The sequence below is a fragment of the Hetaerina americana genome, unplaced genomic scaffold (genome assembly GCF_022747635.1).
Source record: "Hetaerina americana unplaced genomic scaffold, ioHetAmer1.1.p SCAF_9, whole genome shotgun sequence".
In the NCBI taxonomy this organism is placed as follows: Eukaryota; Metazoa; Arthropoda; class Insecta; order Odonata; family Calopterygidae; genus Hetaerina; species Hetaerina americana.
In genome coordinates this window covers 52,795,018-52,819,744 of record NW_027287538.1, presented here as the reverse complement: position 1 = coordinate 52,819,744, position 24,727 = coordinate 52,795,018, and the positions used below count along the sequence as shown (strand labels likewise).

Genomic DNA, 24,727 nt, shown 5'->3' with positions numbered 1-24,727 from the left:
CGGAAGAACGAGTACTTTCGTTTCAGTTTGTTATGTTGCTCCGCTCCTATTTTATTCCGGTGATCATACCAATTTTATTTGGCACCATAATAATTAATTCCCTCTGTATCACGAAAAAAACTCAGGTGCCTTTCTAAAACTCTTAAATCTTGCCTCCTAAGGAGAATCAAGAGGTTTCCAGCACAAACCATCCACCATGCATTCATTCCCTTGATGTTTACTCGCTTATCGTTAACTTTTTCGAAATAACCTCGGGGATTTTCTCTGAACCTTATCTAAGTCTTTGATTAAAGTTTCCCACATGGATCCCAGATACTAGCCGCGTATCTAATAGTGTTCAAATATAAGGTGATGACAAATGATAAAATGAGGTAGGGTTATTCTCTGGAAGTAAATCCCACCGTCTTCGGTTGGTAAATGGCGTATGATTTAGTAGCTTTAGCAAATGTCCATTATCATTCCTGGGTGGCGTTTTATGTAAGTGAAATTAGAAAATAATACCTGATGAAAGAAATTCCTTATTGCTTCACATAGCTTTTTATACAAAAAGCAAGGCAAAACAAAATATATTCAGAAAATTTAAATTGTTTCGTATTCAATTAATGGAAGATTTATCCTTAACTAGTCTCCAGAATTTTAATTCCTTCCAACCGTACTTCAGCGCACGGGTGCACTGAACACAATTTACCTGTAGTTGATTAATGTAAAAACCTTAACTGCGTAGAATATTAACCAATTGGAAAAGTATTCGCAAAAAAAGGTCGTTCGTTAAAAATGAAACTGTGAAATAATGAAGATGATTTTTGCATGAGTGGACAACTTGGACGGGAAATAAAACTTTTTGAGGACTTATACAATGCATATTTCAATCCAAATATTAAGTACCACTAAGTCCCATCTGTCTCTCAACAAATAAAATATGGCAGTAACAATAAGTGCCATCCGTAATGTATCGATTTGTTGCATTAATATCGCTCCCCGTCAATCGCCCACACCGGTGAGGGGGCACACGATTCGGGTCGAGTGGTGGGTAATGGAATCGGGGGACGGAGAAGTCGAAGAGTGGTAAGCTGTTGGAAAGAGTCGAGGGAGAGAGAGAGCAGCAGATCCGTCGGCCCTCACGATGGAGAGAGGCAGCAAGCAGCTTTCCCACCGGTCGGAGAGAGAGAGGAAGAAGGGGGTGAGGGCAGTAGCTCCGAAGGGGTGTAAGTATGAGGGTGGCGATGCCTCCCAGCCCGCATCGCCACTCGCTCCGAGGCTTTGGTATGCTGACACAGCCACCGTGGTTGGCCGGCGGATCCACTCGATCGCACCCCTGAAGGCCCTCCGGGACGGCCGCCTTCAGACTCTCCCGGACTAACGACCGCCTCTCCTCTCCGCGCCAGGCAGCTCGGCCTCCCCTCATCGACGTCGCCCTCCCTCTGCCCCACACCAGCGCCCGCCATTCTTCCTCACACCCCGGCCCCGAACCTGTTTCCTGCGGCGTTGCCACACGTGCCGCATCCGTCTGCGAAGGCCTTTCTCTCGGCGCTCGGCCTTCCTCGATGGAAAGTAGGAGCCATAGCGGGGTCGACCGCCTGCCTGCCTCAGAGCCCCCCTCTCCTCTCTTTCCGATGGCCGAGCACACAAAAGAGCCCTTTTACTGCATATCTCCTCCGAGTGGCGGAAAAAGGTAGCAGCAGCTCTCGGCTAGCTCTCCCCATAATGACAATCGTGATTGTAAAAAGCTGCAATCGGGTTTTCGTATCATGTTGTTTTGCCCAGGGGAAGGGAGGACAAAAAAACAAGACAAAAAAGTCCATTCTCGTGCAAATTTTCACCCATTTTTACCTGTTGCTGTTCGATCGATTCATAAGTTTGCCCGTTCCGATCGTTATTGTGGAGGGAGTTGCCAATTTTTATTGCGGCTCCAAAAAGTAGAGAATCCAGATCCGCTGCGTAAATGCGCAACAGTACAATCTGCAAAGCTTGATGATGACTTAACAACTCTACTAATGATTTACACAGCACTAAATTATTACACTTAACATTTCTGCAGGCTATTCGGTTCGGCGCTTAAGCATAGCATACCCACTCATGGAGGGATTATCATTTTATTACGGATGATCTCATGGCTACTCAGGACGTTCGGCATTGACCTGTGGGGTTACGGCGCGTGTATATATATATATATATATATATATATATATATATATATAACGAGTAACCACCACCTTTTATGGAATGTGACAATCGTCGACAAAGTTAGGCATTGGAGAAAAGGGGAAGACATTCCTTCAATGCCTAACTATTCTTGACGTTGAAAATAATATTTAATTCCAAGATGCATGTGAATATCCTCCGTTTTACCTTGCAAAACTTGAGAGCAATCAATTGATAAGTTTGAGACAACTCATTACATTTAAATATTAAAATTGAACTTTCATTAAGCTACCCGTTGAAATTTTTAGCTTAGTTTATAATTTACGTTGTCCATAGAAACATTTTAAAAACTTAATCAAGAGAAGAATTAATCAAGTATTGCAAATGACTAAAGGAGAACTGCCATAATAATGGTCGACTACGAGACTATTTTCAAAATATTTTGCAATAATTCGACGATAAATGGTTCCACTAAGTTTATAATCAATTATTAAAAAATTCTATAAAAATTGCGATTCGGTTGAAAGACCAAAAAAGCGGCACTGTAGTTTTCACCAACAGCAAACTGAATATGCTGAGATCTTAAAACTAAAATGCGTAAGGAAAAATTACATTTGGAGACGTGACATAAGGTTCTAAAAATGAATGGCACTATCATTTCTTATTTCAAAACAGTATTTCAACGGATAGGTATCATCATCTGCAAATCGGAGTTTCGGCGCTGGCGTTGAAGTCTCCCGTTTCCATAACTTTTATTATGACAGATACAATTGGAAATAGAATATGATACTGCCCTGCAACATGGATTAGTTAATTAATAACTCATGTGTAGTGATTGTTGGGTCAATTCCTATCGCAACCAAACGGGGAAATTCATTTACACTCTTTCAATGCCGCATGGGTACCCTTTGAATTCTCTGTCCCTCACTCAGTATAACTCACAAACGGCAGTTCGAAATCCCACCGAAGTCTCCGAGGTAATGCAACCTTAGGTTTTCGAAAGCGCCGCGCCTTCCAACGAAGCTTCTCACGGCAAGCCAACCCCTTTGTCCGCTCTCCATCGGAGTGCATGTGGCAACGCTGTACGTTCCGTGCTGATACCCACGCTCGCTCGGAAATGGAGTTGACGGGGAGAGGTATAGTCTGAGGTGTTTGGAAGGGAAGGGAGCTGTGGGCTAACCAAGGCGGGTTCTGCTACCTCCGCACCGCTCGTTCAGGCGTTGAAGTCTCTTAAGTGCTTTGGGGCTGGTTTTTCCTCTTACAGAATTCTATGCAGTACTATTATACTTGGGCCGGTTATTATTAATTCCGGCTTGAAATTTCGAAATCCAGACCACGTTTCTTCGTCCATATAAGTAGTAGCGCCTACAAACCGACGAACCATTCATGCTTTAAACCAAATACGAATTACGGTTCTCTCATTACACTCCCATCACTCAACTCACTGCTGAAGTTATGTATGTACATAAAGTCCAGATCTTCGTTCAGAGGCATCTGTAGAGTTCGAATTTTTTTCGCCTACCTTCCTTCGACTTTTACCAAGGCTTAAATGTCGTACTCCGGAGCATCACTAAACCGCACCATAGAAATCTTTATCCTCGCATCAATGAATTTTCACGCTATCTATCGGATATATTTTTAACATCGGGCATTGAATTTTGCCCAAAATTCTGCGACATATGAAATATTACCGTTCTTTCACACTCATTGAAAAGCTATCTACAATTTCTAAATCGTTTCAACAATAGCAATTTGCAAAGATGCACGACGCTAGGGTAGGTTATTTTTATTTTGGTGTTTTTTAGCATAGTCAAAGGAAATGAAAATAAAGTTGCGTTTCCCGCGACGGATTCGGCTTTTGCCATTTGGTAGCGATTGGTGTATGGTCGAGGTTCCAGGAGAGGAATGGCCAGCATTCACCGAAGATCTCTCGAATACTAGCAGGCATATTGATAGAGGAAGGACTCCGAGGTCTTGGAGCCTTGTCATGTGTATTCATACTGTTGGCCATCTATACCTAGGTAATGACTCATTTGATTAGACTTAAAATCATACAAATGGCCTTACAAAAGAAGGAGGTCCAACTTCCAAATGAGACGAAGTAAAATAAATAAATAAGAGGCCATGTAAACGCCGGAGTGAATGGCTGGCACAAAATGCTGTTTTCTGTTCTGAAATGCCCTTTATTCGGTCAGATTATATAAAATCCTATAATCTCAAGTGCAAAGAATGCAGAATTTGCCAGTGCTTCGGGCAAGTACAGTTATTCCAACACCGAAAGACTTTATTAGAGAGAGCTTAATTACTATTAATTAATTAACAAAAGGAGATTGATTTCTTATGTGCAGATACTAAGGCATAATGACGATCACTTAATTGTTCTCTAAGTAGAAGCACTTATTGTTAACTTATTAGTGGACGCTATTCATTTTTTGGTATGAAAATGCCTATGACATTGCTATGCACAAAAAGATATAATTAATAAAAACCACTGGTTCTTTCCGAAAGGTTATATTAAACCAGATTCTTTGGATATAAATAAATAAAATTTCATCCTATTCGACACGAGAATAAGTAATATTGTAAGCAGAACAGATGAAGTACGTCGACATACTTTGGACTAAAGGTAAAACACGAAATTCACAATGCTACGGTGATAAGCTCTCTCTCAAGCCCCACATCGATTAGTATTTTAATAGGAAATTTTTTAACATACTAAGTATGCCTTAATGGGAAAGTAAACATACCGGGAAGGAAAGAGGGCCCACAAGCCTCAATACTATCCTATTTACCCCAAAGCTCGAAAATATCTCCCGGTATCCGTATCACTAAATGTAAGTTAGTCCAGCAAGGGAGATTCTAGATGCCGCGATAGAATGGCAGTTCTTTCAATTACTTTACCAACAACCACACGTTATGCGTCCTTCCAAATCGAATGAAAGAAAATGAGGTTACTAGAGACTACCGACAAAGGGTGCGGGTGTGTTATTCTAGGGTCAACAGGTCCTCTACTCAAGATTTCTCCGGGAGCGTAATGCAAATGAGGGCGTACACAGAGGGAGGACGGCAACTTGGTTCACCTCTAACGGAATAAAACTGAATGAGACGAAAATTCAGTCGTGAGCCGGTAGCAAAGCTTAATCAATCGCTTATTTACGTGAAAAGTACACCAACTGAAGCTACCAAATCAACCTTGACGTTCAAAAGCCTTTCATGGATAGGACTCGCAATCACTCACTCCCACCGCCACCTGCACACCAGTGCGCGGGAACAGCGTCACGCCAAAGGGCTTATGACTGGAATCGCTTTTCCAGGGAGGACACCGCGATGCAAAATTATTGTGCGATGTCGCGAAAGGCACAAAACTTTTCTCCGTACACATATAATAAATATATATTATCCCTTCCTAACAGAACTTCACAGGCTGGATGAAATCAGCATATTATTTATTAATTTCCTGATATTTTTAAAGTATTTGACATAATTATTTCCGAGATGGGCATTCAGCAGTAGTACAATTTAAAGAAGTTATTTTCCTGATAAAAAATGTTCATTGATGTCAGCCTAGGACGGATTGCTGAGAAGTTAACTTCCATTGCAACTAAATTAGCTCGGCATAGCCCAATTATTGCGTGTATTTTTCACAGCCATCTAACTTTTCAGGACCAGAAAAATATTTTATTGCACGTTCTATCAAACTTATAATTTTAATGAAATCAACAGAAAACACTTATTAAATAAGGAGGCGACGAATTGAATTAAAACTGGCCGTACTAAGCCTCGTTTACGACCAAACCTTTTTAATGTGACTGGCAATGGTCAGAATTTGTACACCCGAGAGAATATGAGAAGAACTTGTCGTTGATAGTGAGTAAAGCTGATTAGACCGTCGCTTTTCCTGATCCCTAATTATCGTTCCCTTTGCCCTCACCAATTTAATAGCGTCATATCCAGGAAACATCCTTATTTGATATTTATACAGATTCTGTTTTCCAGATATCGCATTCAATTAGTAAAAAATTTTTGAGGAATTTAATTTGAGGAAAATTTAATAAATATAATTAATAACTCGCACTCATGTTTGCATCAGGCACATGTTTGTCTCTTTTAACAGCTAGTCTTTTATTCACAGAGAATATTCTTCAGATGAAAATAATTGCAAATGCTGAATCAAAGATGAACGCATGTAAAATGTAAATGGAAAAATTTAATGGCTGCATGCACGAAACAGTTAACTTTGAATCTGAGAGCTATAACTAAGCCCTTCTTAAATTGAGCCTACTCAAGTCGTAAGCGAGAACTTACAAATAACTTCAAAAGCAGCCACCCAAGAGGTAAATTTGTACTAATCGCATAATCTGTATTCAGATATTTAAAATTAATTACATGAAAACTTTCTCAATAAAGATTACCAAGGTTCGGATGGAAATTATAGCACTTGACTATTATATAAATATTTACTACACCACTGCAATAAGGGTGTAATAATCCTTGGGATGGTGGAAAATCCTACAGTATTTACTACCATATTAAGCCTGATATTTTGGCTATTATTCGGACTACAAATAGCCTCAAGGATTTTGGACCGTAAAAAATATCAATAATTTCAAATAAACCCGTAAGCTATACAACTTTCGTTTTTCAAAACGTGGTTCATGAAGATTATCATTGGGGGCTTGCACATTATTTTTCACAGAGCTTGGTAGTGTTATCTATTAATTAATTTACAGTACTGTTCACGGCCCGCATTTATCGGTTGCTCTGTATAATTTTTGAGGAATGTGAAAAAGTCTTACTGAGTATTTATGAAGCTATAGCGAAATTCCCCTTTCCGAATTCAGTCTGCTTCTAAACCCAGTAGATTAGACAGTGTATCATGCCTACCATTGGCTAGACGAAAACGAGAAAGAGGGAAATATACATTCATTTTAAAATAGCTACATTACCGGTGAAAACCTGGAACTGAAGCTTGAATTGTCAAGGTGTCCTATAACTGAAATCCCGAAATGTATTTTATTGACTTAAGCACAATTTGGCACTCTCTTACCGCCGTTGAGTACCATCTCCTTTGTAATTTTATGTTTTATGCTAGATGTCTATGGATAAATGAAGAGATTGGCGAGGAACAGGAAGTTAAAAGAGCTGCCACAAACCAAGCAGCAAACTGACAATCTGTCACAATGATGCCAAAGTTACGCTGATTAATTGTATTACGAACAAGTATCCATGTAATATAAAAGAAAACCGCTGAATACAGTAAAAATGATTGCAAATTAATATCTTTGTGCCACTACAATCTTGTATCACGCCCGAGATGTAGTTGCAGTGTTATAACAATTACACTTGCTTGGTTTTCCATGGGACTGTATTTTTGGACTGCCCGGGTTTCGTCGCGTCACCTAACCATCATCAATTGATTTATGTTGCGACGCAAGAAACCCGATGTCCAAAAAAAGTTCTGCGAAAGTGCAGTTTTTTACGTGAAGCCGTTTCACAGCGTTTAGTCAGAAACAATAATTATGCAAATGGAAAGAAGAAAAAGGTGTGTGCCAGGGTATCACATCGCAAGAGACCTGCCAGTGACGCACCACCCTCCTGCGTTCAGTTAACAGTTTGAATACGGTCGTGCGGAGGCAAATTCTGCGGTGTTCCCGAAAACTTTGGGAGAGCTAAGAATTCCACGGTCTCGCGCTCTTCCTATCCCACCCCCTCCGCCCTCCCGCCGAACAGAGGAGAGCGGACGACCGAATGCTCTCTCGCTCGCTTCCTCGCCCCCTTCCCACTTCCTCCTCCCCCCCCACACTCCTGGAAGGCGGCTTTCCCCGGCTCCATCGCCCGCTGGCCTCGGGAACTAACACTGAGAGACAGACCCCTGCCTCTCCGCCGCACCCAGTCGACGACTTTCCTCTCGGCCGACTCCGGAGAGCGTGGCGGGCGAACGCCCAGGGCAGCAGTGGTGGGGTGCAGGGAGCGGCTCATTTGGCGGCTTCCTCATCTAGCCTTACGCGCTCACGGTTTCCCCCTCTTCCCGAGGGAAGAGGGGAATCGGACGAGTTCTTTTCACCGACCACGGAGTCCGCGCCGCCAACACCCCGGCTTTCAAAAACCAATGCATATTCAAGTTTCATTTATGCTCTCTCCGGGGTTTCTCCGCGCCGAGTAGGCACCGCAGACCACGTATTCGTCTTCCCCAATGATTAGGTGAATGCACAGGCCTATCCGCCAATTTATCTCCCCGCAAAAGGGGGAACGCTTTCTATCAAATTTTTACACACCAAAACGGGGGCTGGATTGGTCATCCGTTCATATTTTCTGTAAACCACGAAGGTTAACGAATTCAATGCCGCACGATTATTTTTTCTCCAAAATTGGCATTATGATTAACTTAGGCGGGAATATGGGCGGTCGAGTTTCCTTTCCGTCATTCATTTCATGATTCAGTTTCATGACTCTATGCCAATTAATGAGGGACAAGAAAACCAATCTTTTTTAAAAGGCTGAATGCCGCATTATAACTGGGATGAACTACATACGCTAAGGATGACATTACGCTCGAGTGCCATGTCCTCGCCGTAATCATGATGACCGTACTAAAACATGCACGACTTCTGCAATTTGTCCCGTCTTAACTTGTGCTCTTGTTTTACAACACGACGGAGGAGGAACAAGGGCTCAAAAAAGGTTGACCGAGAACGGAAAAAATACGTTCCCAAGCGATCCTAATGCCGTCGTAACTCTTTTTATAAATCCAACCGGCTCCCTCTTCCCGCTACGAACACAAAAAAAAGTTTCACCCCTGCTCTGGTGGTCCATGGCTCCGACGGGAGACTCAGCCTCCAACGAAGAGGGGAGGGTGGGGAGAAGCGTTCGAGGGGGATACGGGGGTTAGGGGGAGGGAGACTGAACAAGCGGGCGGGCGAACCGTTGCAGGGGGGTGAAAAGGAGGGTCGGCTGGTTTCCACTCCCCTATACGCGAGGGTGACAATTTTCGCCGTGAGCCGACGGGGGTTCCCGACTCGTATGGGTTGTGCTGGGGGAACACTGTCGCGACCCCCCTTTCCTTCACGCCGGTCCCTCTCCTCGTGTCTCCCCCATAGACTCTTCCCCCCATGGTCCGTGCCCTCTCCGACGACACCCTCCGACAGCGACTGAGAACCCTCCCGGCAGCCGCTCGCTCCCCTTTCCCGGGTCGTCAGGGCCCCCCCCCATCCAACCGCTCATTCCTCCTTCCATCGCTCTCTCTGCTATTTATCGACTGTTGTCATTTCCACCCACCTCATCCCTCCCGCCCCACACGTCTTCCCAGCCATCGCGGTGGCTCACGCCAGAAAGATGACGACGGACACGTGGTCCTGTTTATAACTCGCTCGAGATGGGCCCGCGGCGGGCCCATCCCAGAGCGGCGAGGATTCGTGCGGGGACCAATCGAAGGGTGGGGAAAAATCACGCAATACGGGTCCCCCATGTGTGCGGGTACCTCGCTTCCTTCCTGCTCCGCCATGCTCACCACTTGACGGAAAAATTTCCCGCTTGCACGTCAGTGTCACGACGGATGAGGGCGCACGAAGGCACGCGGCCCATCACGAGGTCGCATTGTAACATCCACATACCATCTTCGACATTTAACTCCCCACTCATTTTCGCCCAACCATCAGAAAACCAGACTCGTTTTCGTTCAGCAGGCGCGAGCAGAAAAAAAACAATTTCTGAAAAACCCCATAGAAAAAAATAATAAAAAAATGTGTCCCGGCGACACCGCGAAAACGAAACTGCTGCAGATTCATTTTCCTATTCGGTTACTTTGATACGACTAATTATACTGGTTTCACATACTCATGGTTCATCCATAATTCATCAACAGAGATAGTAGGGTTCCTTGCAAGATAATTAGCGAAAGAAACCTTGGGCTTGTAGAAACGACTTTGCTAAGGGATGATCTTCATGAACACGTAGCACGCAGAAGTAAGACATTGACTTCTATTACAATTCGCAGACTCCATGTAGAACTAGGAATTTATGTGACTAATGCGATTACAAAGAGTCTTATCTAATTTATTGCAAAAAAGCAAACGCAGCGTTAGTTGGGGCGCAAACGTGCATATTTTGCTTGGCTTGACGCGCAAATTCGCAAGTAAGGTTGCGAGACAAAAGAGGCGCCTCCTCGCACGGCTCTCCTAGTAGTTCCTGATGTCGCCACTTCCCTTGGCACTGCGCTCCATCCGTGTCCTATTTTAATCCGCACAGCGAACATCAAAAATTTTCCAGAACAGGAAAGGGCGCTTCATTCGAAATGGGTGAACACACGCGGCTACAGATTTGGACAAGGGACGGGCATTCACCGCTTTCATCTCCGATATTTTTTCAGTCTTCTAAAATCAAATTAAAATTATGTTCCTGGCAACTCACAACAAAGATTCTGCACAGACGGCAAGCGAGACCATTTTTTTCTCGAAATTCTTCAATGGGAATAATGAAAACTAACGAAGGCTATATTTTCCGATTTTAATTTAATTTTGCCAGTATTCCGCCGCTCGCTTGAACACCTTCCGATCCGAGTCTAAAAACATTGCAAGCAATATAAAATACTGAGGTGTGTAAACCGTAATCCATATTCTCACAGATTACATTGGAAAGCGGCCGGAGTTAATCGAAGATATTGAATCTAATTAGTTTTCTATTCTTACGGATCGTTCTAGTGATCACTCGCAAGCAAAAAACAAATCTAAGCTTTAAGATCGAGTCTAATGGCTCCGCTCAGACGATGAGAGTATTCCTAAGTCGAAAAGTACAACTATAATTGAAAATCTGAGCGGTTCAAGAAGGTATACTAATCAAACAGTCTGTCTCCGGATGTAAGGCCAGTAGTATACACCACAAAGAATTCCCACGTCATCGCTATGCCTTTTCATGTTTTTGGGGAGTCGGGTGAAATAACGCTTGATGTCGCATTGTCTGCGCTCAATAAGGGACACTTCATTGAGACGTAATTATCATTGTGCATAACGCTAGGAATAAAGAAACACGAAAGCTCATATAATCAATGTGAGTCCAAGGGACCCGATAACTAAATTCTATGTCTACTTGTTATCCTGTTTTCAATCATATGTGCAAATAGTGTTGTGATATGTCAAACGACGCAAATGAATCAACAATGAAACAAACCACATTCTTCTGGCGCGTACTATGTATACACATTATTATTAATCAGGCGGTCGGCATTCAAATAGAAATTCGCCCATGCGATGTCGATCCATCCCAACATCTCGTAGCTCCACATGTCAGATGAACGATCCTTTCATCTGACATCTGGATCTACTTGCTTTGTCGAAAATAGGCGCTTGTTAATAGTAATCAATTTCTCGTTAATCTCGTCCAGAAATCCAAATTAGAGAATTTGGGAGGTTTAGTTTCCGCGCGGCTCAACGGTTGGTGTCAAACATCTACTCATTTCATAAATTTCCAACCCGGTCCAGAACGGATAGACACATTAGGCTCCCATTCTTGATTGGTAAACGCCCTAAGGAGTTATGTAGCTAAGGAAGTTGGGAGAACTTCTTCCCAGGGTTAGGAAGAGGATTTCGAACTGCATAGACTGTTATTCCTCGATACCACACCTCCATCCCCCTTCTCCCCAGCTTTCGCGATTGCGTAGTGTACGTGGAGCGGGGGCGAGCTGGTAGGAGCGCTCGAACAATCTCCCGTCGGCCTTAGCGGCGAGGACACACCAGTCGGCGATTGCACGGCCCGGCCGCATGAGCGAGGATTTCTCACTCTCTCTCCCATTCTTATCTCCCTTCTCCGACCGACGATAGGGTAGTCAGCAGCACCCAAGAAAGGGATTTCTATGTAGCCGACGGTCGCCTTCGGAGCAGCGCCGCTGGGAAGTGGCTGGCTCTGGGCCAGGAAAAGGCACTCTCGACGAAGACTGCGGCGCCGCGGGGCAAAAGCGGAGCGCTGTCGAAACAGCCTGGGAGTGGAGGAAGAGTTTGCGTGAGTGAGTGAGAGAGAGGGAGGGAGATGAGGAAGAGGAAGGAGGGATAATATGGAAGACTAAGAGAGGAAAGGATGAACACGTAACCCAGACCAAATTTACTCCGCGACTGTGGCAATATTGCCACCCCTTTGTGGGCTTCCACACTTCTCGCGAAAAGAAAGAGGTAAAAACGGGCGAAAAAGGTCGTAAGTGGAATCAGCCATCTCGTAGAGAGAACGAACCCAGAGGTTATACGCTCTTATTATTGGCAAATGACTCTTTGGAGCGTACGACATTATTTATCCGCGAAAAAACCCCGAGGGTGACGATTGAAATCCCGTGCCCGCGAACTGGACACGAATCACCACCACTGCCTTTTTAGCGTCCAACCGCTGGGCTCCGCACGCATCCTCCTGGCAAGGACTCCGATGAACGACTTGGCTCGAAGATAAAAACCGCGGGGGCACTGACGGCCATATCTAAAATAATTGCCCGCCTCCCTGGAGAGGCGCTTGCCCATAAATGGTAGCAGCAACACACGCCGAACTAACCCCTATCCTTACAGCCACGCAACCCTAACTACTTCACGTCCTGTAACTGGACACGGCTGCCTCTTTCCCTCTCACTCGCAGTCTTTAAAAGCCCTTTTACTGTGCGGGGACAATCCTCGAGATGGAGAATCTGACAAATATTACTGCTCTCGCCCCTAAGGCCATGCTCATCGTTCATACTGGTCATCCTTAAAATATGTATTTTCTCACGGAAAATAAGAGTAGTTCCTACGCAGATTCCACGCCCGTAGCCTTTGTAAAAATTCCCGCAATACTGGCGAGAGAAAAGTTAAGTAAAACGTGTGGAATCGCTGCATTGCATGAAATTGTTTCTTCGGGTAGAAAAAACTTCAATGCATTAAAATCATAAATTAGGGATATTTTTAAGGAATAATAAATAATGGCCATCAGTCTCATATTTTACGTTAGGTTACGTATCCAGATGTGAATTCCTTTATTTTGGAACGCATATATTAGGACATCCAATGGTCATACTCCCCCTCCGACAATATATTTCCTCTTCCTTCACGCAACGGAGGAAAACTAACATAATCCTCAATTCGCCAACACGCAGTGGAACATCGGGAAAAAAACATGTTATGAGTGTCTCTTTCTCCGCACTACACACACTTGACTTCCAGCTCCTCCGTTTATTCCATACTAGTAAGACTTATCGTAGCTCGGAAAAGTTATCCCCAAAAAAAATTCCTCCACCCACGCAAGGGAACATACATAAGAGGGTCGGAGTAGGGGGGCAAAAAAGAAATGCCACGGGAATGGGGCGCCTCCGGGAGCGGCGCGTCGGGTGCAGCGCCGCACCACCATTGCCTCACCTACCCCCACCCCGGTCCAAACCCCGGCGCGCGTGTGGTCGGAACACATCCGTCCACACGGGGAGCAAGCGACTCTACCCCGAGGAGGAGAAAAGCGGGAGGCGAGCGAGCGACGCGGCGGCCGGCGCTGCGCCGTGCTCGGGAGGAAGGAAGAGGATCAGAGTCGGCTAATGCAGACAAGGGAAGGCGCAAGAGGAACCGACCATATTAACATCCATCTCCTCTCTCCGTCGCCCACTTCTTTCCCCCGATCGAATAAAACGCTCCCGTGCTGAAAGAGAGGGAGGGAGATATACGTAGGAGAGTGCCGAGTTATAGAGGGGCAGGGGGAATGGAGGAAAAAGAGAAGAGGAGGAATAGCCAGCAAGCCGATGGATGGTCGGTGGCCCTCCTCTCTCTCCCGCTCTCCTCGGGTGGCTGCCGCCGCGATCTCCCTCCGTGTGTGCCAACCCATCGCCTGGGAATGCGTCGTGTCGTCGAGGGAAGTTTTCATAGGGTGGGAGAAGGGTGGAAGTGGGAGGGGAAGGGGAGGGAGGATAGGGTTTTCTAGAGGGGAAGAGGTGGGCGGCAACCCCACCTCCCCCTGCCGCCGTGAGGGACGGCAACGGGTGGAGTCGGCAGTGGAGGAGGGGTAGACGGAGAGGCATGTATAGATGGAGAGGGAGGGTATATGTATAAATGAGTGTGTGTGTATGTTCAAGTATATATATACATATAATTATATATATATATATATATATATATATATAAACCCACATATATAGTATATGAGGGAGTGAGGCCACACGTACGTAAGGGGAAGGGAAGGGGCTGCAGTCGGTCGGGGCCTTCCTTCCATTCGCCTCTTCCCTCCCACCATCTGCCGCTCCTTCCCCAATCCCCCCGAACACCGCTCTCAGCCACATCCCTCCTTACTCCTGCCCTCAGCCCCACCCTCTAAGTTCCCTCGCGCGCCACATCCCCCACCCCTCCTTTCCCGCCCCCGCGCAACGGACCACATGCACCACACACACACACACGCGGCCCCACGCCCTCTCACCCTCCACCTCCTCTCCCGACAGTCGCCGCCCCCGAGATCGTCATCCTCCCCTCCCACTGGCAACGCCACAGCCCCCCTTCCCTTCCCGCCGGTTTGTTCCCCACCCTTTCCGTCCCTCCCTCCCTCTGCGGCTCTAACTATAGATCGGGCCAGGCTGGAGCCGAGGACACTTGGCAACGCCGCCGCTCGGCGCCCCGACTTTCTGGGGCTACGAGAGAAGAGGGTCGGGGAGATTAGTGGGGGAGGGTAAGGGAGTGTGAGGAAGTGGTGGGAGGGGTTAGTTTTTGGGGCTTTCTCAGCCCGTCCGTCAGAGGGGAAGTGGCTGAGGAATGGGTGAGGGAGGGAGGGTGGACGGACGGCGTGTATTTCGTGAGGAGGGTTTTTTGGTGTGGGAAGGAGGGGAGGTTTGGGAATGCGAGAGGGGACTGGAGGAGGGGGACCCGAGGTCCCACGTGGTGTGTGATCCTTACTATTACGCACTGCAACGAGGAGGTGGAGAGGGACGATGTTTGTGTGAGTGGGTAAGAGAGGTGTGCAATGAAACACTAGTGGATGGGGGTGGCGCTTGATGGGTGAATGTTCGGGGGGAGGGAGCTACGGAGGGGGCGTGGATTCTAAGGGGATGAAGGTAGTGGCTGTCTCTCCCTCTCTCTCTCCGATGCGGCGCGAGAGGTTTCACCCAAAACATCAACATTGGACGGGAAGGGAGGTGGGGGTGGAAGATGCAGGAGTTCGAGCGGGCGGGAGAGTTAGTTTCTGCCGCTTCAATCGTGGGTGGGTGGGGGAATGACCTACCTACGCCGGGGCTACCTACAGGTAGCAGAGGCCAGCCCTCCTTGATAACCGCGATGATGATGACGGTGGCGATGGTGCGTACGTGCCGGGAGGGCTGCTTAAAGCGGGGCAGAGTGTGACCCCGCGATGCCCGCCCGACTCCACTCCGTGGGCATGGGTCCTTCCGCGCGCGGAGTGCTATCTTCCGATGATGATTTGACGAGAACAACTAAGGATGAATTCGATTCGGAACTACGAAAGTGGTGGGAGGTCAAGAGGAATTCGGTTTGGACTTAAATCGTACAATCAATTTTTTATTTCTTTTCGATGAATATGTAATCATGAAAATGTTGATCGCTTTGCACTATATTTTATTATGATAGCCTACCGTTTAGAGTAGGTTTTGGATAGAAATAGACTAATTACCACCACCATTCGAAGTATCGCCTAACAAAACAACCTGACAGGAGTACGGTGTAGCCTTCCATTCCTGCAGAAAATTGCATATTTTGGCTTGTTCATTCATTTCAGTTAAGTCATTCCGTCTAATAAGTAGGTTTATGGACGATCCATTGAGACTCTTAAACTCTGCGTATCGCAAAAATTCCCTCTTGTTAGCCATAAATCATTTCCTTCTTCAGTTCTTCTTAACTCCTACTAGACTTCATGCTATCTAAAAAACCTCTCTCTTCCTTCCTCTACCGCATTTATACTACAATCTCCCTTCCATTACGACCGTCATCGTTAGACTAACGTTCAATATTTTGGTCGTTCATTCACCAGGTGAAATTCCCCGTCAATTTCCAAGGCAAAATTCCCTGTTCGGTTAATTGGTGCGCGCGAATCAGGCGCATCGTCTCGAGTGGGCGTTGCCCCTCTTCCGTTCGACGCCGACTATCGCGGTGCGGGCTAAAATTCACTCTTGCGATTATGCCTTCCTACCCCTTTTCTCCTCGGGTGCCTACACGCAGAAATCGAACGTACAAACAAGCACTTGCACATCGGATGGCAACAATCAGTTTAGCCCGGGAATGCTATTAAATACTGGATTGACATTCTGCAGTGATCGTCCTCTCACAAGATCAAGGTAAAATTCGCGCTGGACTTAGGGGATACACCGATTGATTGTGAATTTTGAAAATGTTAACTTTCAAAACCACTTTTGGGGAAGAAAAAATATTTTTGTTGGTTTTGATAGGAGGTACCCCATTCCAATTTTTTACGTACCAGGCATTACACATCTACATACATATATCAATCCCGAAGTACACGCAAGACAACATATCCTGAGGTCATATTCGGTAAAAATGGAATATAATAGTAGGTAAATACACGGATTCTATGAAAACAGGAGCAAATTGATATTCATACCTTAAGAATGCGAAAAATAAGTACCTGTGAATCTATAATAGCTGAACGCCTATAAATTAAATTATACGAAGACTGAAGAAATGGTTTCATCGTATTTTTTCCCAATCCAGCTTATGTATTAGAGTATAAACCTCCGAATCGCAACCACGAGCTCAGCAGCCTATAGTGGAAATTAAGGAAGGTTAAATACTGGACGGGAAGAGAATTGGCAATTAACACGGATGAACGCGTGTGACGAAGGAATTCTCTAGCGTTCGCAATCGCTGTTATTCCTCCGTGTTACCGGATTCAGTTCCATTCCCTACAATTGTCATCATATCGATTTAATAGACACTTCTCCAACCGAAACCTCCCTTACATATATTTCTAATTTAATGCCCCGATTTTTAATTTTCGGTGATTAATACAATATCTTGGTGATATCTGTTCGAGACTCACGTATCGGAACATGCATTTTGGCCAAGTAGTGAATTTAAACATAGAGAAAGGACACCATAGTGTGACATAGGCATCAATGCGGCAACTCTTCTCAATCAGCTCGGTATATTGGTTTAGGTAGATGATCTGGATCACAAACAAGTATTGCAATTTTCGCATGCGCTACATATCTTCCCAATGTAAATTATCTTTTTCCCCGTTCCATCAAAAATGCGTCAATTCCGTTTCTCGAGTTTTTTTTTTAATAATTACGATTTAATGCCCAATATTTCGGTTATTGAGGCTGATCCAGTTCGTTTATGCTCTCAATCTGAGGTAATTTATTGATATTTTTCGTTTGATGGACCATTTTCCCTTGTAAATTACCACTGGATAAGCTATTGCCTCAGACGCACCGGAAATGGGTAAGGGAAGAACGTGCAAGACGACAGACACATATAAAGGACCCTTACCCATCTTTCCACACCCTCGTTAACATTTTACCTATTCTTGAAAATCTTCCTTTGACCAGATCCCCGAAGCGATGACGTGAGTTTCGTCGAACGAATACTATTACGTCCTAATGCGCCGAAACGAAAAGAAACCAGCAAACGCTGGTCATTTTTAAGTTTCCAGCAGTGACGCCACTGATATACCCTCTCGCCCCTTTCTCCCTTCCCTCACAACATCAAATTTCTCCCATCCAGATGCTCTTGAGCCGGAAGAGTGATGTCATCGAAAGCTCGCGATGGGCGGCCGTTAAGGGCCATGGGGTGAGGGGATTGGGGTCCATCTATACCCCATTCTCCCTCTTGGGATGAAGCAGTAGTGAAATCACTCCCGCAAGGCAGTCGGATCACCAGTCTCCGCTATCGCCGGGGTCATCCTTGGGGCGGCGGTAGCTCTGCCTTCTTCCCCTTGGACTCAGCCCGTAGGTTCCGAGGAGTCGGATGTACGTCACGTGAAAGCAGCAAAGGCGGGGGGGGGGGGGAGAGAGAGACCGTGGAAGTCAATTCTGGACTACCCGACCGAGGACAGACCCGAAAAATGTTCTTACCGCGGCGGAAGTGTCGGAACGATTAAGTCGTGACAAAATGCATTGGTCCTGTAAAAGAGAGAAATACTCCGAATCCGCTAAATGACAAATTTCATATTATTTTCCGCACGCAAAGGTTCAGGCATTCTTGTTGCGTTTGCGAAGGGACCAATTTTGTTTTTATTTTTTCTCCCTTTCATTTCCGGCCAAAGTATGGGGAAAAACCTCGATTCGAAGAAGGCCACACGTTCGGCCACGAGTATTTCCGCCATCCAACTGCAGTACCCATGTACGCGGGGAGTTGGTTCCAATATCGATCACGGGAATCGATTTTTGGATCGGCAACCGCATTTCGCTCGGCGCAAGCTGCACGACTATAGTCAGTCTCTCCCTCTGAAAGAAACGAGGGTCTTCTTCCGAACCTGACGGGGAACCACGGGGCGCGAACCTCTCTCTCTCTCTCGCATTTCTGTGGGCTCCTTTAACAAGTTATGCAAACATACACTTGCGTTCGCGATGAAATACTGATTTCATCTCCGTACTCAAAACCAATCAGAGGGATTTTTCGTTCCGGTTGAGTTGATTTTAAGGAAATTGCATTGGCAGGTCAAGTGTACTTCATTTTGACGACATTTTCTGAATTTGTACTCCTAGGTTCACGTAACAGTTGAAGAGTATAAAACAGGGTATTCTTCTTTCGGTGTTTTTAGTTTTAACATCACTTACAACGAGTATCTGAGATAGTATACGTTCTTAAGGCAGTGGAGTACTGACTACCTCCCAAAAATATTATGCGTTAATGGTGTAATGCGCAACTATATGAAAGGTTAGTTATTGTTACCATTACAGCACCACCCCGCTTGGTTTATTGTCGATATTTACCAATTTGTAGTAAAAACCCGATACCGCCTAGCTACAAAAGTAGGGGTCACAAAAAAATTCAGAAGGTTTTAAGAGCACGTTGAAAAAACGAATAAGAGCCTTAAAGTGCTTAACAATTGAACAACTTCACGTAATATCCGTATATGAACTACGTTTGAATGGGTGTTACATTACTTTTAATATCTGGTCAATTTCATCTCGTTAATACATGAACTGAGGTGACTCATCGACTTGTCACAGTCACTATGTTTAAATGTAAACGCGGAATAAGGCACATCAAGCGCAAAATAATGTTGTGCAACATGATGTTGGATCTAAGATCATCGTTCCTCGAATGATACACGAGCCGCAGACGAGTTCAAGCCCTCTCCTTCCCCATGAATCGTTTAGTTAACCGCGGTGAACATAAAAATACCACTCCAGGAGTCGAGGAAAATAATTTTAACCTCGCCCTCCTTGGGAACCTGGCAAATGTTACGATGGCTAAGCTTGTTGATGTTTGAAAAGCGACCTCTGACTCGTGCAAAGATGGTGACGGGTGGGGCGAAATTCCGTCACGTCCACGTGCAATACCAAACACCAAACCTTCGTGCGGGCAGAGAGCGTCCGCTCGCTCATGAACCTGTTTCGGGGAGCTAAAAAAGATGGATCACCATCGGCATCTCGGCCCTAAGTGCGCCCAGAGCGACCTCCAATTGCACTCCCATACCCCCTCCATCCCACCCTCCTCTTCGCCCGCCGCCACCTCCCCTCTCTCCATTTTTATCTCCTCTCTTTTCACGCAATTGTCCCAAGAATGGACAGCCCCTTAGGTATTCCTCCCCTCCCTCCCCCCTATTCCCCTTATACCTCCCCTCAAACGCCGTCCTTATTTCCTTCTGTTCATTCCTCCCCTCCCACCCAGTCCCCCCCTTCATCCGGCGCATGCACCCATTCCACCTCTCTCTCCATCCACTTCACCCACCCCCCCAAATCGTAGTTCTCGTAGTTCCGGTACCCACCGCCCGGCGCCGCTGCCGCAGGGGCGCGCGGGTGATTCGGATCGATTCGAATGTGCCCCAAGCGGAGAGCGCTTCTACGCCAAGGAGCAAGCATCGACGTAAAGTCAACACAACAAGGAGTGAGGTTTTTTAAAACTATACTCGACAAAGCAACAATTATGTTAAACAAACAATATTTAGTTAAACATTTCACCTAACTCTGGCCACTTCAAATTAAATAGAGCCAAAGGTTGACTATAATTGACATTTAAAATTTTTATCTGGTAATCAATTATTGTAATTGAAGTCAAAGCACACGCCTACCCTCGGCCTTGTACCTACACATGATTACTACGTTTATTATTTCCCAATATAAAAATAACCCACTCAATCTGATTTTCTCCTCAAAATACGCGGGAGAACTACGGATCCTCTCGATAAATTCTTGTTAAAATACTAGAACTGCTCCGGAGCGCACGCGGATGCGCCGCAATGATTATTTACAAAGAGACACAACATATTTATAATTCGTGAGCACACATGCACGCATAAAACGGGAATATACGAATTATGCTGGATATATGTTCCATTAATCGGAAATGACATGGCACATTGTGAAGCGAAATACACAAAATAATACATTAATTTCAGAAGCCCGGGTTTTTCCAAGCTACATGCCAGCTTAAAAGTACACGCAATTTGCACATACGGAGTCTAACGAAAGTAATAGTTGACGCACCACTTTCCTACTAAACATAGTGCGCAATTTGGTAAGTTACTACATCACATTGCAGTCTACGCTGTTCTGAGAAGACATGCAAATCGAGTTGCAACTATTTTTAATGGACCCCAGGTTTCACGGCACTTATTCAGGGAAATAAATACAAACGCAGTAATCACAGAAACATTAAGGAATTCTGGGACCAGGGTTCCTTCGGGTCGTGCGACAGTAAGCCAGCTGCGCGCCCATAGGGATCGGTCGCCGCCGATTTGTCCTAAGGCCCCTCCCCCCAACGGTAAGCTCGAGAAATCGCCCTCTGGTCCGCCCCGCCTCGAAACAACGGCGGGCGGCGGACCCTTCCACCCGCTTCCGACGCGAAATCATTCCCTCACGCGAAAACACGGTCCGCAAAACAAGCACGAGAAACCAAGCGCGCAACTCGACGCACAGGAGGGAGGATTATTTTATGTCGCCGCACGGCGTGTGCGGTGTTCCTTCGCGACAATAATTGGGTTGGAAAAGGAAAATGGACTATTTGTTTCCTCTCGCCTCCTCCTGCAGACCCTGAGTCAACTATCGTGGGTGAAGGGCAGTGTATGTAAATACATACGTACCGGTCGAAAACATTCCAGAAATACGGGAGGAGGGTTGAATTCCGGGAGGGAGGAAAGAAGGGCGAGGGAATATCGCATATATTTTCGGTCCATCCACGGACAGGGGCATCGGGGGCGAATTGGTCGCTTCCGCGGTGACGACTGCCCGCCGAAACCGTAAGGGTGTTCGGAGCACCGAGCACCGCAGGCCGCATTCGAACCCGTTAGGTCAACAGCGGCGGGGTATGAGACGAGGGAAAAGAAAGAGCTTGATGGATCGTCACGGCGACGGCGGCCTCGTACGCCCGCCATATGCCAGGTAGGAGGCGGACATCCCACCGTAGTTATCGGAGCGGGCGGAAAGAAGCGGCGAGGGGCTGCGAGCACGACGAAGGACAAGGAGAACCCCGGGTCTACGAACGACCCCGGCCGACGGCAGCGAACCATGCCTGCCGCGTGATTTCTCGCTCCCAGAAACAACCAATTTCGACGTCCACTGTGGATTTTATTCCGTAGGGCAAAATGAACGGGGGCAAATTTCTACGAGACAGAAAACCAAGAGCGATTCGCCTGGAAGAACAACACTCCTAATTACATGCACTGGGCATACGCAAAAAGAAAGTTTACCCGGAGGTAATTTCATCGTGACGAGAACGGGAACAAATCTTGGCAGATTTCTACCCAAGTATAAATAGCGAACATCAGTTTATTAATGCGCGTTAATGACATTTTAAAAAATCCACTAAAATCATAACTTCGTAATTAAACCATGAGTGGAATTTTACCGAAACATACTCAATGTTTAGCCAGCGATTATACAAAATGAGTTACTCATTTTCAATTATAATTATCATTGCGCGGGTTAATTCGTTCGTACACGACTAGGATTTAAAAATAAAGAGGAAATGAATGCCTGTCTACAATCGTTTAATTTATAAGTTATAGCGACCGGATAAATTGGGAAGTGCGGCGCCGTTAACTAGGAATATTTCTTTAGGCATTCTGACGCCATTTCAGAATCAAAAAAGTACTTTGTCGAAATCTGACTAATGCGCGCGCCGGGATTCGAACCCTCACCTCGCCCTCCCCCATTTCCCTCCCGCCCCCGAATTGAAAAAAATGCAACCACCCCCTGTCCTCGAGCGGGAAGAAGGGTGGGAGAGACTGGGAGGCGTCCCTTGCCCCGAGTTGGTTTCCATGGAGACCCTGGTAAGGTAGCTAAGAAGGGAAGGCCTCTCTGTGTTTTGTGGGAGCTTATGGAATGAAGGTAGAGGGGAGTGGATGGGGGTGTGTGGGGGGTGGAGGTGGGATGGGGTGGGGTAGGTGTCGGGAAGGAAGAGAGAGAAAGAGAGGGAAGGAGAGAGAGAGAAGAGAGCTCCATTCCTCTCTCTCCTTCTCACCCCCTCAGCCGACGACTCCGCCCCCACTTCCTCCCATACCCTCTCCGTCATACTTTCAGCCGTCTGTCCCTCCCTCTCCGGGCGAAAAAAAGAGCATCAGGGAGGGCGAAAGAGGTGAAGGGACGGGTGAAGGAAAGAGAGGGTGGAGGAAAGAGAGGGAGGAGGAAAGAGAGGGTGGAAGGGTTGCGCAGGGGTGGAGGGAAACGATAGGAGGGATGAGAAGGGGAAAGAGGCTAGGGGATGTGGGGGGTTGAATCGCACTCTTACGAATGAAAAAGACCGGTAGGTGGGGGGGGGGCCGGCGTGGTGGGAATCTTGTCGACGGGGGTGGGGGTGAGGGAGAGGGGTTGGGGGCAAGGAGAGTCGTCGGATGAATGCCTCCGTGTGTGCGTGTGTTTGTGAGTGTGTGCGTCTTTGTGCCGCCCCCACCTCCACCTTCCCATCAGGCGAAAGAGGCCCGCTCGATTCAAAACGACATCCGCGGCGATTCTTCTTTTCCTACCCTTACCGCCCCCGTCCGCGAACCTACGTCCGCCCTCCGAATCCGCGTCTTTGGGAAGCGGAGGGCAGTCGATGGGGAAACCGCGAACTGTGGCTTAAGACCCTCGGCGACGGAAAGGAAAGCAGCGATAACTTGACTATGATAAATTAAACTCGAATCCTAATATATTACCGCCAGCAATTCGATGTAACAAATTACAATTCTGAAAAAGGTATCGCTCGTATAATGGAGAGACATTCATGTTCTCGAAAGCTTCCTAACAAGAAGAGCCTTATAACACACCTTTTACGACCCGACATGAAATCCCAATTCAATAGTGCGGGTATCATCGTCTTCTCAGAGGTGATATCAGTGCACGAGGAATTGGCCTCACTAAACACGAGTATGATTCTAAGGCAAATCACCAAAATTGGTTGGTAAAATAAACAAGCTCCGTAGGAAACCTGATGTGAACTGAAATAATTAAGAATGCCAAGGGTACAAGAGTGGACGGTAAACACCGTCTTTGACACGAAGTCCCGGGGAAACAGAGGTTGTCAGGCAACATGTGGTTCACTTCGAGATAAAGGAAAAGAAGTTACATGCGTCATGTATTCTCCTATTTCCCTACGAAGATCTCGACGGTCTCATTGCCCAGGAAGTCCTTTTGGATCCGTCTGCAATCATGAGGCATAACGCATGACATTGGGAGATTTCCAAGACGTAAAGAGGGCGGCAAAAACGAATTAAATGGAAGAGGTCGAGTCGGGACGAAACTAGGAACGAAGCGAATAAAGTAAGAACTAGGAAGAGGCGACGTGTCAAAGTCGACATACAGCGAGCGAGCTAAGTGGGGGAGCCGGGCCCAGCGCCTTCCGGCCGGAGCGCCCGGGGTCCCCGAGGAGAGAGTCGCGCCGCGGCCGCGGTTGGAGCGGCCACGTCTATTCCCGCCGATTTCGCGGTCGTTCTCGCGGAATATGACCGTGACAGCGAGGTCTATGCACCTTCTGGCAAGGCAGCGTACTCACCGTCTTTAATTCAAGCCGCTCCTGCGGCCATTTCAGGTGACCGAGACATTATGGAAGGCAGGGTTCCGCGACATTCCCACCGATGAGAAAAATCCCTCCCGGGGAAAAACTGCGATGAATGTCCTTCTCCCGACGATTCTCGCGGGAACTGTTCCTACGTCCACTGGCACGTTCGATCGCAGCGTCTCACAAGAACACACTCGGGAGGGAACACGAGAAACACGCGGAATTTTCCGTGTACACGACAACACCGACCGGCTTTCACGAGACGCACGTACAAGTTACACCCGCACGACTCCAAAGCCTGAGCACGTCTCATCGCTTCTCGGTGTGGTTCGCCGTCCGCCCTTCCCCCTCTCCCGGTTTTCCCTCTCCTCGTTCCCCCTCGATCCCCCCGCCATTCTCCTGCCTCTCCATCCACACACACACACAGCTTCACCCTTCCGCCAACCAATCGGTTTCCGTAGGGCCGCCGTCCACCGTTCCTACTCGTGCGGCGCTGGCAT

General features: G+C 46.7%; 1 protein-coding gene across 1 annotated transcript in view; it reads right to left on the bottom strand.

Moving 5' to 3' along the window:
- Window positions 1-24,511, bottom strand: part of tara (SERTA domain-containing protein 2 taranis) — a 49,224-nt gene extending 24,713 nt beyond the window's left edge. The window contains exon 1 of the mRNA XM_071597821.1: window positions 24,222-24,511. The gene's annotated coding sequence lies outside the window, so the exon portion shown is untranslated. The remainder of the gene's footprint in view (window positions 1-24,221) is intronic.
- Window positions 24,512-24,727: the final 216 nt, after the last annotated feature.